This window comes from Cynocephalus volans, chromosome 8 (assembly GCF_027409185.1).
Source record: "Cynocephalus volans isolate mCynVol1 chromosome 8, mCynVol1.pri, whole genome shotgun sequence".
NCBI classification, from domain to species: domain Eukaryota; kingdom Metazoa; phylum Chordata; class Mammalia; order Dermoptera; family Cynocephalidae; genus Cynocephalus; species Cynocephalus volans.
The window spans coordinates 2,238,657-2,255,537 of NC_084467.1; positions in this window are offsets into that span (position 1 = coordinate 2,238,657).

Here is a 16,881-nt window from a genome sequence, read left to right on the forward strand (position 1 = left end):
ACGTCATCGCCGCTTTCTTCCACACAGGGGAGCGAGCCCTGGTGTGAGCAGACGTGATGCAAAGTGCGCACACACGGATGCTTTGGCACCTGACGTATCTCTATGCACTCATGGAACACGCAAGAATCACAGACCCGCACGGCCCACGCCATTCTTACACCATCATTACATCACAGATTTGGTTTAGTTTTGTTTTTGTTTTGTTTTGTTCTTTTCTTGTAGAACTGTATAGTGTTGAAAAATAAATCAAATGTAAATGTCTGGTTTTCACATAGTGTTTTTTTAAAAAAAAAAAAACCATTGAGAAGGAGGCTGGCGTTTGTCCCATGTCCCCTTGATTGTAAATGGCTTCTGTTATGTTTATAAGTAAACTGTGCATGACTCGTGTTTAGCGGTCATTATCGTGTCTGTTTGTGAAATTTTTATTAAAAGGAAAATGCCGTAGATGCACTTATTGAATATGTGATTAGGGTCTACGTCCAAGACTAGGGGTCCTGAACCGCCAACGCAACAGAGGCGCAGTTCTTAATTAATATGGAAATCGCTGTGGGAGGATAATGAAATAAGACATGAAGTGTAGGAAATAATTAAGAGCGATTCTGCAAATTTCATTTTGATGCTTGTGATAAAGACAAATGTACTTGTGTAGAGAAATTTCTTTAAGATAAAGCCTAGGAGAAGCTGATTTTGAGGTCAATGCTGTAGAATAGGACTGTATACCAAATGTACTCTTTCCACTGCTACAATGAATTTATACATGAGATTGGTCTGCAATAAATCTGTGTGCTTTTCTAAACCTGGGTGCCTTCGAGCTTCACTGCGGAGACGACCAGGGCCTCTGGGCAGGAGACAGGAGGAGGGAGTCAGGGCTTGGCCAGTGTCGACTCTCAGCCTGGACCCGGGGGTGTTCCCAGGTGCCAGGCCCTACTATGCACAAAGCTGTCTTCCCTACACACCACTGGGGCTATTCCCATTTTCCAGAAAAAAACAAATCAAGGGGGCACCAACTACCCCGGATGGCCCCAGTGACCATGGTGGCCTCCAGGTGTGTCCTCCAGATATGTCCATCCTCAGGCATGGTGGTGGTCCCAGGTGAGCCTTCCTCCAGGTGGGCCCGCCTCCAGGTGAGCCCACCTCCAGGTTTGCCTGCCTCCAGATGTTTTGGTCCCCAGGTGTGCCTGCCTCCAGGTGAGCCTGCCTCTAGGTGTTTTGACCCCAGGTGTGCTTGCTCCCAGGTGTGCTGGCCTCTAGGTGAGCCTGCCTCCAGGTGTTTTGGTCCCCAGGTGTGCCTGCCTCTAGGTGAGCCTGCCTCCAGGTGTTTTGGTCCCCAGGTGTGCCTGCCTCTAGGTGAGCCTGCCTCCAGGTGTTTTGACCCCAGGTGTGCTTGCTCCCAGGTGTGCCTGCCTCTAGGTGAGCCTGCCTCCAGGTATTTTGGTCCCCAGGTGTGCCTGCCTCCAGGTGAGCCCACCTCCAGGTTTGCCTGCCTCCAGATGTTTTGGTCCCCAGGTGTGCCTGCCTCCAGGTGAGCCTGCCTCCAGGTGTTTTGGTCCCCAGGTGTGCCTGCCTCTAGGTGAGCCTGCCTCCAGGTGTTTTGACCCCAGGTGTGCTTGCTCCCAGGTGTGCCTGCCTCCAGGTGAGCCTGCCTCCAGGTGTTTTGGTCCCCAGGTGTGCCTGCCTCCAGGTGAGCCTGCCTCCAGGTGTTTTGGTCCCCAGGTGTGCCTGCCTCTAGGTGAGCCTGCCTCCAGGTGTTTTGGTCCCCAGGTGAGCCTGCCTCCAGGTGTTTTGGTCCCCAGGTGTGCCTGCCTCTAGGTGAGCCTGCCTCCAGGTGTTTTGGTCCCCAGGTGAGCCTGCCTCCAGGTGTTTTGGTCCCCAGGTGAGCCTGCCTCTAGGTGAGCCTGCCTCCAGGTGTTTTGGTCCCCAGGTGTGCCTGCCTCCAGGTGTTTTGACCCCAGGTGTGCTTGCTCCCAGGTGTGCTGGCCTCTAGGCCAGAGGCCTCTTGGTGAAGCAGCACTCCCTCGTGCAGGTGCTGAAGGAGCCCATCCTCTACAGCCTGTCCTGAGCTCACCCCTTCCTCATGGTGGATCTCCCCCGCCAGCCTTCCACGGAGGCTGTGCTCACCCATACCTCACACTGTCCCCAGCTAGGGCGCACAGTCCCGGCAGGAGATGTTTAGATGGACAGGGGCTGAGCAAAGGCCCTGGGGCCACAGGGAGCAGACCCAGCCTTGTTCTAGGAGCTTCTCTGGCCTGGCCCCAGGATGCCCCCCCTCTGGAGTACCTGAGGATCCCTCCTCGGGGTCCAACTGCCTCCAGCAGGGGCCCAGCGACCCCCACCCTGACTGTACTCTGACAGAGAGGATTGTGATGGGTAAACCTCAAAAGCCCAATGCCAGCCGCCCTGGATCAGGCCTCCTCGTGGGGGCCCCACAGGGACTGCCCCAAACCCTCCACCCACGAGGTCTCCTCTATTTTCTGCTGGCTCAGAGGCTAACAATGTCACCCCAGCAGCCCCTGGGCCCAGCCCTGCCTCCCAGGGTCTCTGAATTTCTCCCCGCTCCTCCTTGGCACCACCTCCCGGTGGACCCCAGAGCCCAGGAGCTGTGCCCCCGCCCCTTCTCTCTCTCCCCCTGCTCCTCCAATGCAGGCTTGGCTGGGGTTTCCGGTGTGGGTGGTCTACACACAAGGGGTGAGCCACTTCTGTAAGTGGTGTCTTCTTGAGAGAGCCCACTTTTCAAGTGTCGCAGGCTCATCATAAAATCTCAAGACCCCCGACACCCACCCATTGGCAGCCATCGCCGTCGCTGCCTACATGACCACTCCTGCAGGTAACTTCTCACCTGCCCGAGCCCCCACAGCCTCGCACGGGGGGACCCACTCAAGCTACCAGGAGGCAGCTCCCAGCCCCCCAGGACTCTGCGCAGCAGCTAAGCCTCCCGCGGCTTCTCCCTTCACGGAGGTGGGACAGGTGGGCAGTGCACTCTCCACCCCCAAAGAGACCCGGCGAGGTGTCCGTCTGGCAAAGTAACCCCCGACCCACACTGAGATGGTGTCTGTCCTTTCCGAGATGTTTAAGGAGAAGCAGTGGCAGGTGGTGTTTTTACACACAGGGAAATATCTCACCATCTCTCAGCAGCTTTCAAAGTGCTCAGGGGTCCAGAGCATCCCAGACAGACTGACACCTTCAGGCCCCCGGGACATTCAGGGGACCCCCTTAGCCTGTTCACAGAGTCTGAAGATATCACCTGCACTGGATTTAGGGGCTGTGATGACAGAGGGTGCCCAATGTTGGACTTGGTTGCCAAAGCCTGGCTTGAAGCACAGGCGGGTAGAAGGTTGGATAGACGGCGAGTGAATGAAGGGGTGACTCGCGTGGCGTGGGGCCATCACTCAGCATGGACTGTGGGACACCAGTGCCTCCGCAGTCCTCCAAGGGGCCAGAACATGCTCTGATGAGAGGACTGGGAGGCGGGGACCCAGGGGCACCCAAGCAGCAGCTCCTGGTAGCTGCTAAAAAGGAAGTTACTCTTGGAACCAGACCCACAGACCCAAATCCAGGGTTCTGAGCCTTTTCATTTTCTTAACACTGTCGGGTTCGGGTGAAGTGCGTTTCCCCAGCGCAGGATTCGGTGGGGGAAAGCATTTAAATATTTCGAGGTTATTTTCCTTCCTGCTGTGATTGACTAAGCATCGGTGAGATTTTAAGCCCCGATGGTCAGATGTGGGTTTGCCCCGGGAGCTCAAGGCCCAGAGACGGCTTGACAAGCTTCTCTCCCTGGAAATATGTTTCCGTTCTCGGAGGACAAATGATGTGAATCACAAAACGGATGGACGGCCGTGCTCCCAAAAGTCATTCACAGCGATCAAGCGGCAGCGGCCAACAGCCACGGCCCCTCCCCGGGTCTGCCACATCAGGCTCCAGTCAAGTGAAAGCCGCCCCATCTCTGCTCAGTCTGGCAACGTTTCTCCGCATTAGCCCCGCAGGGAGAGGAAAAGCCCCTGGAATAAGAGAGCTGCCTGAGAATAGCCCCATTGTCAGCGGGACCCCAGGGGCAGGGGGAACAGAGACTAACAGAGCACTGCTGACAAGCGGACTCTGTCTCCCTGCGGCCTGCTTCCCCGCGTAAAAGACCGGGGGAGAAAGGCTCCAGTTTGGAAACAGGGAAAAATCAACAGGAGAAAACAATGTGTCAATGAGGAATCTTTTCTGGGAAAAGACGTTCTTTTTAATTCCCCTTCAGATTCATCCTGGGCCAAGTGAGCTTGTAAGTTATTTGCAGAGAAGCTATTTTGAGAACCGTTATCCTTATTTCTCATGGCACCAGAAGTCTAAAAATCAAGATGGCTGTAATTTGGGGTAAAATGACCAGAGACAGGGTGGATTTTGTGCGGACAGAGGCACCCAGAGAAGGGCGTCCTGCGGGGCTTTCTGGAGGGCAAGATGGCCACCAGCCTGAGCCCGCCCTGCAACCCCTGCTGGTGGAAAGTGGGTCTGTGCAAACCCCGGCCAGACACCACCTGCCACACACCTGGGCCCTAACTCGGGAAGGGAAGCTGCGTGGAGTTCCCGCCTACGGGTCAAGGGCACAAGAGACTGGAATTCTGAGGTTTCAAGAAAGCGAAACCAAGGCCTTTCTCGCAGTGACCCTAAGCCCAGGCACAACAGAGGCCTGCAGGGGAGCTGGGGCCCACCGGAGACCCCGAGGGATGCAGTTGACTCTTTCTCCACCCTGAGGTGAGGTTTGTGGCCCCTGGATTCCTGAGCCCACCAGGCCACCAGGAGGTTCCAGGAAATCAGAGGAGGAGAACAGGGCAGGATCCAGCCCAGCCTTTAAAATGCAGTGAGCTGCAGACATTCGTACACACGAAGCTCAAAGACCAACGTTCGCGGCAGCTTCAGCCAGAACAGCCCCGGCCTGGAAAGAACCCAAATGTCCTTCCACTGGGGAACGTATACACTGTGGAAATACACAAAGGCCAGCCCCCTGCTGCCACCAGCAATGAGAACATGCCAAGGCCACTTATCCCAAGCTTGCAAGGGAGTCAGCCAGCACCGCTTGCGGGAGGCAGGGACAGAGCAGGCGGGGAGGGGAGTTTGACAGGGGAGCTCCGGGGTTTACTCCACTTGCACCGGGGAGTGGTATTTTCACTGGAAGTGGACATGTCGGTCGGCAGCATTGTGTCCTTTCAGCCCTTGAAGATGCCGTTCTGGCTCTCGCTGCTCGCGGGGTTTCTGATGACACCTCACAAAGCATTTGTGTCTTTATTCCCCGGACATTTTCTCACTGTCTTGGGTTTTCGGCCATTTGATGATGATGTACGTGGTGTTTGCTGTTTCGAGGTTCTTAGACCTATGGCTTTTATCACATTTGAAAATTTTCAGCAGTTATTTCTTTAAACGTTTCCTCCCTCCCAGCCCTTCTGAGCTTCCAGTGACACATATCATGAGACCGCTAGATATTTCTTCACGGGTCCTCAGCCTCTGATTACGTTCCCCCAGGCTTTTTCTCTGTGTGCTCCACCATTTTTTCCTTTTTCACTGCTGTTTTTTTTCTGCTTTTTTCTTTCTGGGCGGCTGGCCAGTACTGGGATGGACCCCGGGCCTCGATGTCAGCACCATGATCGGACCACTGGAGCTAACCAGCCAGCCGCTGTGGCTTCAATTTGGATGACTCCTCACGTCGCATTTACTGACCTTTTCTTCTGGAACGTCGAATTTGCTCCACCCCGTAGACACCTTATCTCATATACTGTATGTTTTCATTTTTAGAATTTTGACTCATTATTATACCTTCCGTGTCTCTTTTGATTACGACCACGGTTTCCTTTCAATCTCGGGCATACTTCCAACAGCAGTTTTAAATGCCTTATCTGCTGGTTCCGTCCCCTGTGTCGTTTCTGGGTCTGTTTCTATTGACTGGTTTCTCTCCTGGTTACACGTCACGCGTTCCTGCAGCTTCTGCACACGTCTAGTTATTTTGTACCGAGTGCTGGGGGTTGTAAATGTCAGATTGCTGGGTTTCTGGATTTAATTGACCTTCTTTCCAAAAATGTTGAGTTTTGTGCGACAGGCAGTTAATTTACTTGTGGATCAGCCTGGTCTTTTCAAGACTCATGTTGAAGCTTTGTTAGGTCATGTCTAGAGGAGCCGTCTTTCTAGGACTAGTTTAGTCCTCCACCGAAGACGTGGCCTTCTCCGGTCTCTGCTGAACACTCTGGGCGATCAGAGAGGTCTCCTCACCCTGGGTGGCTGGGATTCAGGTGTCTCCTGGCCCTGGTGAACTCTGGGAATTGTTTGTCCTGCTTTTGTGGAATCTCACTCCTGATACGCACAGCATAAAACTTGTCCAAAACTCCAGAGGAGCCCTGCAGGGATGTGTGGAGCACCTTCTCTTCACCACGGCCTCCTCTCCAGGGCTCCCCCACAGGTTTCTGTCCCCTTTGCCTCCAGAACTTCCCTATATGTCCCCGTAGCTCCACGAGACCCCCAGGCTCTCTTGGCAGAAAGCTCCACTGCTCCTTTCTCCCAGGAATCGTCCCCTGCTACCTGTGCTCCTCTGTCCAGAAACAGCTGCTTCTTGTATTTCTTATTCAATGTTCTAGGTGTTGATGGCGGGAGGACAGATGCAGTACCAGCTACTTTGTCATGGCCAAAATATCCGTCATGTTTTAAATTCTCAACTGGGGGGAGATACATGGTTGTGTTTTGGGGGTTGTTTTTTTAAAAATTACATGTACTTCTTTATGAACCTAAAATAGCCCCTAGTTATTACCAGGGAGCCTGGGATTTGGAGTCAGACAGATCTGGGTTCTAATCGTGTCTAGGCTGCTTACTAGCCAAGGTGACAACGGGCAACACATTTCTGCTCTCAGTTAAGTGGGGGTGATGACAGTGATGCCGTGGGGTGTTTCCGTGAGAATCCAAGGGACGGTGCAGGCAGGGGGCCTGGCACTGCAGGTGCTCCATGGGAGTCACAGCCATGGCTGTTTGGGGGTACCCGGAGGAGTGACCTCTGCTCCCTGAGCCCAACCTCCTGCTCAGCAAGGCCCTGCTCAGCACCCCGAACCCCTCACCGCCCCCTTGCTCATCTGCCAGCCCCACCCAGCCCTGGGCCTCCACTCTCCCAGCACAGAGCAGTCTCTGTCTCAGCCCACCCACAGCCACTGTAGCACCCAAGGTCAATGGGAGCCTTTTTCCAGCTGCCTGCGGGCTGGGCAAGGGCACCCACGCAACCCCTCCACCCAATGCTGAGGGCCTGAGAAGAAAGGAGGGCTGTGTGCCCTGCCCCTCCACACACAGGCCCAGGATGGAGGGAGCAGACAGGCAGGCACTGCCCACTCGGTCCAGCAGAGAGGCCTGGCACACCCTGCAGCCTCCACCCTGGGCACCTGGGAAGGTGGCCTTAGGGCACCTCCTCTCTACGCTGTGGCCCCAGTGGCTGAGCAAAAGCCTGGAAGAGTCACAGCAAGATCTACAGGTGCACAGGACTCCTCACAACACAGGAAAAGGGTTTGCCAGGCTCCCACAAACATCCAGTGAGCAAGTGAGCATTGGCCACTTTACAGGAAATTGCAATTGCTGTCAAGGTTGGGGGATCTGCATCCTCTCCCCTGCTAGTGACCCTGGGGGGAAGGTCCCCCAGAACAGACCGCACAGGCTGCAAGCCATGCCTTACCTTCCAAAGTGTGCAGGCTCTGAACCCAGGACCCTGGCACTGGAACTAAGGTGGCCTCCAGCCTCCCTGCTCAGCACAGGCCTTTCAGCTGACTGATATGGCAGCAGGGTCACCTCCAAGTCCTCCTGGGGTAGGAGAGAGGGAGGTTCCCAGATGGACACTCAGGCTCCTGTTTTCCAACTCTCCCAGGCCAAACATCTCAGCTGGTTGGGGGAAGGCGGGGGGCATGCAGGACCAGCCCAGCTGACCATGCAGGCGCAGACCTCAATCGTGTGTCCCAGACCCTCTTCCCGCCTGCCGGAGCTCAGCAGGTCCCCAGTGCCTGGCAGCGCTGGTGAAGTCACACACAGAACTGCCCAGGCGTGCGGAGAGGCGACACCCACGACCATTACTCCACAGACACCCCAGCCCACCCTCGTGGGGCCGGCTCTCCAGCAGGAAGAGCGACAAGGGGCCATTGGGGGCAGCGGGGCCTGGGTGGGCAGGCGGCCACCTCAGATGCCTGGGGGGCCTGGGGAGGCATAACCGTGAGCACAGAGTGGGTGGCTGAAGATGCCAGACATACTCCCCCCAGTTCCAGAGGCCGGAAGTCTCCCTCCAGGGCTCCAGGGGAGGACCCTTCCTGCCTCCTCCAGCTTCTGGAAGTTTCAGCAGTCCTCGGTGTTCCTTGGCTTGCGACCGCATTATGCCAATCTCTGCCTGCGTCTTCATGTGACCATCTTCCCGGAGTGTCTCTGTTTCCGTGTCCAAATTTCCCTCTCGATAAGGACACTAGTCATCAGGTTAGGGCCACCTTAATCCAGTATAACCTCATCTTAACCTGATCACACCTGCAAAAACCCTACGTCCAAATAAGGTCACATTCATAGGTACCAAGGGTTAGGACTTGGACGTATTTGGGGGAGACATAATTCGTCCCACCACAGGGGCCACGAGAGCTGAGTGGGGTGAGGAGTCTTTCCTGTCTCTGTAGGGTGACCAGAAAATGCCTGGTTGAGAAGGTGACCTCAGAGCAGAGGTGTAAAGGACCAAGAGGGCTTCAATCCACGCAGATCTCTGGGGCACAGTGTCCCAGACAGGGGGATGGCACGTGCAAAGGCCCTGAGCTTTGGGTCAAACATACACTTTTGAGCCTCAGGGTCCTTACTTATGAAGCAGGGATACTGGGGGTTCCTTCAGAGGTTGTTGTGGGGTCTCATTACACGAGGAGCATTCTGGCTGCACCCCCCTTCAAGCAGGGGGTGCAGCCAGCCTGGAGGCCCGAGGCAGGGAAGGAGGGGCCTGGTGCCATCCTGAAGGGCTGCCAGCTCTGTGCTCACCTGAACCCCAGGCCCTTGGTCCCCCCACAGAGGTGCAGAGAGCTGCATGAACCCACCTCAGCTGGAAGGCCCTCCTGGGTCTCTCTCTCCTTGCTGGTCCCTTCAGATTCTGCTAGCTACGTCCTCCCAGCCCTCACCTGAGTCTGGCTCTGTGCTAAGCCTTATGCCTGGGCTGTCTCCTGACCCCCATCTTACAGTTGAGAAACGGAGGCACAGAGAGGTCCAGCCCCTTGCTCTGTGTCACAGAACTAGGGAATGGACGTGTCCCAACCACACAGAGTGGCCTCCAGGTCCACAATGAGCCAGCGGGAGACAGGAAGACGGGCCACCCAAAGACTCTCAGTTTTGAGGCAGCGCTAGGCTCACGGTGGCTAGAGGCCAACGCAGGTGCAGGATGGCCGGTGGCATGAAGGGGTGGGGCTAACCCCACAGTTGTGAAGTCAGATTCTGAAAGAGGGTTCTATGGGAAAGCACTGAGTGGGAGTGGGGCACCTGGCTCTCCCCACCAGGCCTCAGTCTCACCATTGGCCAAGGTGCCCCAGCTCCTTCCTGCAGGCTGGGCCGGGTGAGTGCAGTATCCAAAATGGCCTCAAGGGGGCAGCAGCCACCCGCCTTTCCCAGGAGCTGCCTGGAAGCATAACCCGCCCCCAAGTGGCCCCGGGGCCCAGGGCGCAGCCCACAGAGGCCAGCTCTTAGCTCTGCCACCTCCCCCATAGTGGGACTGATGGCCACTGAGCCATCCCTGTGGTCAGCCTGCACCCTGCCCAAGTGGCACCTGCACACAGTGTGGCATTACCTGACTCCCAGGCAAGCCCAGCTGCAGGGGCACTGGGGGTAGGAGAGAACCGATGCAGGGGCAAGCTCTGGGAAAGCCACAGGAGTGCCAGGCAGGGCCATCCCTCACACATGACACCCGAGAAAATGCTCAGCTGGAGCCCCAAGAGCCCGTGGCACCATCTTGCCCAGCAATGGGCCACAAGCTGACGTGGCCGGTGCTCTCGGGCTAGACAGTGCCATGCCACCTCACAAGGCCTGGGGTCAGTGAGGGACCGTGGTGGACGCTCACCCAAATGCAAAGCCCACTTGATGTTCAAGTGGAATACTTGGCAACAAGCTTTCCTGAAAAGGGGTGATGGAGAGAGGTCGGAAGGGAGGTGGGCACCTCCAGCACATCCCGAGCTGAGTCCTGGGACCGCAGGCCACATCAGTGCCAGACACTCACCAAACACCTGCCACGTGCAGAGTCCTGGGCTCGGTGTGTAGGATGGACTCATGAGAGCCACAGCAGGAAGAGGCTGAGTTAACAGAAGTAGAGCCTCCAGAAGAGAGGAGGTGAGTGCTGTCCCCTCCTCTTGTCTTAGTGTGGTACTGAGTCTGTCCTGATGACATTCTGAGGGAGACTTTGGCAGACTGAAGTATCTTGGGGATGAAGAACAATCTGGATCCAATGTCAGATTAACAATGATCAAAGAACGTGACAACTGGGGACAATATGACAGTCTGACTTGGGAAGTGGTGAGCTCCCATCCCGGAAGTTCTCAAGCAGAGGCAGGTGACAGCAGCCTGCTCAGTCTGGCCTGGGAATCACGGTGCCCGTCATCCCTCTCCACCATGCTTTCCGTCCACTGCCAGATAAGCAGCTGCCAGGCACGCGATCGGACCGTGTGCCTTTGCATGGACCTGAGTGGCTCCTCACTGCCCTTGGCCCCTGCCCAGTCTGCTCTCACCCCCATCCTGCTTCCAGACACTCTCTGGCCCTGGCCCCTCAGGCCTTTCATGCCCTCATTCTGGCCATGCTCCCTCTCACTGCAGGGCCTCTGCACGTGCTGTGACCATGCCTGGAACACTCTTCCGTCCCCTTTCACCATAACTCCTACTCCAGGTCTCAGGTTTTGTGGCCCTTTTTAGGGGCAGCAGTGCGGGCTTCACAGGCCCCGCCCCCACTGTGATAGCCTCGCATAGCACTGTCCCCTCCCCCCATTTGTGGTACCTTCCCCTGCTGTAATTTTACATTTGTCCGTCCCCTCTGCAGTGAGTTCCGTTAGGACAGAGACCTTGTCAGTTTGGCTCATGGCTGTATCTCCCATGCCCTGCAGTGGCCAGCACACAATAGGACCCCCATAAATAGCTAAGAGTAAAAGGAGAAAGGAAAGCAGGAGGGAGAGGGAAGCTTGCTGGAGAGGAATCTTGGGCTAGTCCCGACCGAGGGAGAAAAGAGAAAGGAGAGAGGAAACGTTAGTCAGCTTTGGCCGGGTTATGCTGCAGTAACAAACACGCCCACGTGGAGGGGTCTGCAGCCACAGTGGTGGCAGTCTGCTCCACGTGCCTTCTCACTGGGAGACTCGGCTGAAGGAGGAACAGAGTGTGGGGCACATCGTTCTCCTGGAGGAGGCAAAGACCAGGAGACCTCATGGAAACCGGCAAAGGCTCTTGGAGCTTGGCCCTGGTCTGAGAATGTGGCCAAAGTGCATCCCCTGATTCGGTGGCGCAGGAAGGATGCTCTTCCCACCGGTTGGTGCTGCGAGTCACACAGGCAGGGCCGTGTCCTCCTGCTGCAGAGAAGGGAGGAGGGAATGCTTGCTGGGGAACAGTCCTGCAGAATTCCACCTGGGTCATGCCATAAGCAGCCGAGACAAGGCGGGCTGCACAGGCGGAGTGTGGGCAAGGAGGCTGGGCTTCACGGGGAAGTTGAAGCCGTTGACTCCCGTGCAGGAGACCACTGGGAGCTACAGGGCGTTCTTGAGCAGGGGCATGCTGTGAACGTGACTCTGCTGCTGCCACCCTGGGTTGGTGTGGAGCTCTGTGAGGCTGGTGGGTGACACAGGGCAGGCAGGACAGCAAGGAGGGCCCTGCCCGACAGACTAGCGGGTTGGCCCAAGCTCCCAGCCCAGCCCCGAGGTCCTCCCACAGCACCAGGGGGCCTGATTCCTGAATGTCCCTGCTGTGGGGCCACTGCAGCCTCTACCCTGAGGACCCGCGGGGACAACTACAGCTTCACACACGTTTCCAGGAGCTCAGCAGCAGGAGAGGGCAGGCTTGGTGTCCATCCAGGCCTCATGTGCTCGGCCGTGGAGTGGGAATCGTGGTAATTCCACCACACTGTGAAGGTGGCCAGAGTGCTCCGCGTGCCCCAGGGCTGCCCGGTGGCCACCACGCTTGGAAAAATGCAGAATCAGGGCCTTTCTGCGGCAAACCTCAGTTTCCCCGCAGGGCTGGTCTCCTTCCCAGGAAGGCTTCCTGGAGGAGGCGGCAGTGGCGCGGGCCTGGCGGGGGTGACGCAGGAAGGAAGCAGGTCACGTGAGCGGCAGGGCGGGGTGGGCGGTCCCGGAGCGGCGGCGCGGGGACTCCGGCCGGAATCGGGAGGCGCGAGCCGGCGCGGCGGGTCACGTGGGCTCCGGCCGGCCCGGGGGTGGCGGCGGCGGCGGCGCCTCAGCAGGTGCCCGGGGCACGCTCCGCCCCGCCCCGCGGCGCAGGTGAGGCTGGGGACAGGTGAGCCCGCGGAGGCAGGTAAGCCTGGGGGAGGGAGGCGCCGGGCCGGGCCGGGGGCGCCCCGCTTCCCCTCGCGTTCCCCGCAGGCCCCGACCCGGCCTCGGCCCCGGCCCCTGCCCTACAGCCCCCAGGAGGCCGCTTCCTCGCCTTAAAGGGAAAGTTCGCTGCAGCCGGGCGCTCGGGTTTGGACACGGGAGCGGAGGGAGCCTGGGGAAGTCCGGGGAGTTGGGGTGTGGGCGGCAGGAAGAGGACGGACTGTCCCCCCCCCCAGGAGCTCTTTGCAAACCTGCTTTGGCCCCAAGAGTTCAGAGCGGCCCCAAGAATGAGGACATGGCCTCCCTTCCCCTCCCCCACAAGCCAAACACGAACGCCTTCCCCGACCCTGGTGGGACCCTGTCCGGCCTCCAACTGAGAAGGCAGGTGGGGAGGGTGGAGGGGGCTTCTTCCCAAAGCTGTGTCCGTGGACACCAGCCTCAGTTTCTGCATCTGTAAAAGGGGAGCAAGGACCCCTTTTGAGATTTGAGTGAGTACAAGGACCTCAGCCCAGCACGTGGGGGTGGGGGGCCAGTGAGTGGCAGCCATGGCAAGCTCTGGGTGGCCTCTGCCTCTGACCCGGAGCCGGATAGGACTGCATCTTCCTGTGTCCTGGAGGCTAACGATCTGTGCCCCGTCTAATGTGAGGGCCTCGGCGGTGCGCGCCGGGCTGCCCAAGGCCAGGGGGTGCCTGGCACCTGCGGGGCCGGCTGGGGCCAGGGGGAGGGTCCCAGATACTGTACACAGTTGCATGTGTGGACACATCTGTGGAATAGTGCTTAGGTGTGTGGCCTCCAGGCTGGCCTCCAGCCCATCCTGGCTCCTTGTGAACTAAGGCAAGTTCCTTGAGCCCTCTGGGCCTCAGTTTCCTCGTCTGTACAAAGGGAGTAATAGGAGTGTTCCCTCAGAGGGTGTCGACTCAGTCAGCTGCTGTGAAGCCCCTGCTCTGGGGACAAATGCACCAGGCAGACACAGCCCCTGCTCTTGTGGTGCCCATGGCCCGCAGAGAAGAACCTGAGGGTTAGATCAAAGGCACTGCCCACAGCGGGGGCTGTGGGCCCAAGGCTGCTGCTCCACACCCGTCCTGGTGAGAGAGAGCAGCAGGAGATGAGGGGTCCTTGGGGCTTCCTGAAAGAAGGAAGGTCTGAGTCACTTGGACAGAAAGCACCTGGAGAAACAGGTGGGGTGAGCCAGGTAGACCCTCCCAACACTTGTTGGGGAGAAACCTTTGCTGGGAGGGCATCCCAAGGGCTCTGGCTCCCCAGGGGTCGGCTCTGACCCACATGACCATCCTCTATGGGAAGTGCTGTCCACCTACGTGTGAGGAAACTGAGGCACAGAGGTGAAGCGGCTTGTTGGCCTCCTGTGCGGAGGCCGAGGTTTGCTGTCCCTGCGGACGGCAGTCTGTTTTGATTAGGGTATGGCCGTGCACCGTGAGTCGGATCTCGGAGTTTTAGTTTCGGTTTCTGGACCGACCTTGGCTGCTTGTCTCAGCTGGTGGCACTTGCTGTGCTCAGGTGATTGTCTGTAGCAGCATCTGTATTTCTAGTGACTCTGTGGACAAGTCCAGGATCCCCGCTCCCCTACCTCCGTGTCTGGGGACAGTTATCTGGGTCAGGATGGGGCCTGGCTCCTCGCCGGCTTGACCGGAGCCTGCCCCAGGCAGGTCATGTTCCCTCTGCACCTGGTTTCCGCACCTATCAGAGGGAGAAGACCCGCCTTCCGGAAGTGTGGGGACAGGACACAGTGGGTGAGAGGCGTTTGGAGGGTACTGCCTGTGTGCCTGTTTCATATCTGGGAGCGGGTGCAGCAGGATACCCATCACCTGTCCCCCTGCCTGTTGGAGTCAGGACTCTGATTTCTCAATCTGGTGCTTCTTTTGGGAGCTTTGGTACCCCATGAGTGCCAGCTGAACTTGGGACGGGGCCCGGGCTCATCAGAGGTCTGGATTCAGAGCCAGGAACCTGGGAGGGAGAGGCAGCTGCTATAGGCTAAGCCAGGCAGTGTCCAGGGATGGGTGGGCCAGGTGGGTGTCCCCCACCCCACTGTGAAGGGTGAATCTCTGGTCAGCTACACCAGGGTTTCTCCACCTCAGCACTGTGGGCATATGTGCCAGATAATTCTCTCTTGTGGGGCTGTCCTGTGCACTGTAGGATGTTTAACAGAATCCCTGGCCTCAACCCATAAGATGCCAGGACTTGGGACTACCAACAACATTTCCAGACATTGCCAAGTGTCCCCTGGTAGGCAAAACTGCCCGTGGTGGGAGCCACTGAGCTGAGCCCCTGGCCAGCTTGCAAACGGAACTGGTTGGTATGTGTTGTTTGGTTTACAAAGCCAAATTCTGCTCCCAAATTACCTGTGACTCCGAATCCCACACTTGGCCAGGCAGGATTACCCAAGTACAAGGGCATCATTGTGGGTTGAGTTTGCTGTGCAGAGACTGGGCTCGGATAAGCAGATGCCCAGGAGGCCGAGCCCTGCCAGCAGGGTGGGGTCAGCAGGACCTAGGGGCCGGGGTAGAAGGGACAGGGATCACCTCGGAGCTGGTGATGGATGCCCGAACGTGCCCTAACTGGAGGGGCAGCAAGTCCGCAACTCAGGGGGATTTGGGTCCCAGTGGCTGTGAGAGCAGCTGCCACCAGAGCCACAGGCCTGTGCTGGGAGATTGTGGTTCTGTGGGGGAGTGGGAGGGACAGGCCTGTGCCTTCCCGGTGGAGTATCAGGAAGCCAGTCTGTGAGAAGGGCGCAGGAGCCGGAGGTCTGGGCTGCAGAGCCACCTGCCCAGGCCCAAAATGCTGCAAGCTGGTGAGGCCCAGCGCAGCTTAGGACTGGACAGGCTGCATGGGGTCACAGACTGCCCAGAGACCACCGACTCCACCTGCTCATCTCTGTCCCATGGCTCCTCCTGAAAAGTCCCTTGTGCCCCTGACCCACCTCTGACGCATATCAGTGATACCAGGTGAACGGCACAGGTTCCACGGTCTCAATCATGGGGGGCCCTTTCCAGCCCACCCTGAGCAGAAGTAGCAGGAAGTCACCCAGAAAATGGCACAGACAGGTCTGGAATCCTCAGGGGCTGGGGGAGCTGCCTTGTTTTAGTTTCTGCTCACTTTGAGCAGAGCCTCATGCAGGTTAGTTCTCAGCACAGAACACCAGGGCCTCTTCAGGAAGATGCAGAATCCAGGTGAGGAGACCAGAGCTAGTGTCAAAGCTAGGCATTCACTTGTCAATCGGGAACTGAGCCCCACTGTGTGTGGGGACATGAACAGGAAAGTGTCCCTGCCCTCAAAGGGCTCACAGACATGTGGGGAGACAGAAGGACAGACAGCCTGAAACTGTCCATACCCTGTGCATCTTTGGAGGAGCTTTCTGGGAGGCTCCCTGCTCAGCAAGTCTGGCTGCCTTTGCTGGGGAGCAGATCCACCTCTGTGGCCCACGTGGCTGCTGCAAGGTGGCTAGCCTCTGTCAGTGACACTGTGCCCAGACAGTGTGGCGGAATTCACCTGGAGGGTGGCTGAAAGAAGAGTCTGGGCTCCCGGTCCCTCCCCTTCACTGGTTCCAGGACACCAGGTGCAGGCCAGCAACCCAGTGAGGAAACTGAAAGAGACCCTTGTAGAGACCAGCCAGCCTGGAGGAAAGCTACCAGGTCCAGGCATGGAAGTGGGGCTCAGTCCCGAAGAGCCCTCCAGGACAAGAGCATGTGCTTGCAGGGGTGTGCTCACAGGCCTCCCAGCAGCACAATGCCTCTCTCCTAAATAGAAGCAGGAGCAGACGTCAGCCACCACCAGCATGGGTTTGAGGAAAGCCTCGTGTGCCCAAGAGACAGAGGCCCACAGGGGCAGGGATGGGCGAGGAAAGCCAGTGAGGAGGAGGTGGCCCCAGCGGCCAATGGAGAGAAACTGCTTAAAAGGAAATGTGACCCTTGTCCTCTGCATCAGTGGAAGCTGTTGCATCTGTAAAACAAGAACAGGATGCTATGAATAGAGAGTAAAGAGAGAGCTCCTAGTAGAGTAACGAAAATGCCAAGACAGGCTTGGTGGAAAGACTGGAAGATTAAGTTGAGGAGATCTCCCCCAAATGAGGACAAAGAGATGAAAACATAGCAGACAAAAGACAGGAAATTAGGGAGAACTTTCAGAGGTTTTAATACTCATTAGCGGGTATTCCAGAAAGAGAAAACAGTGGAAGAAATTACAAAAGAAATAATATTAAAACACGCACAGTCCTAAAAGGCAGGAGTGCCCAGAGTGGCAGTCCCCCAGGTCCCTGGCTCGGTGAGTGGACGTGGGTCCCTACTGAAGCACACTGCCGTGGACGTCAGTGCTCCTGTCCTGGGGCTGGGGGGGAGGGGAGGGCCACAGGTTG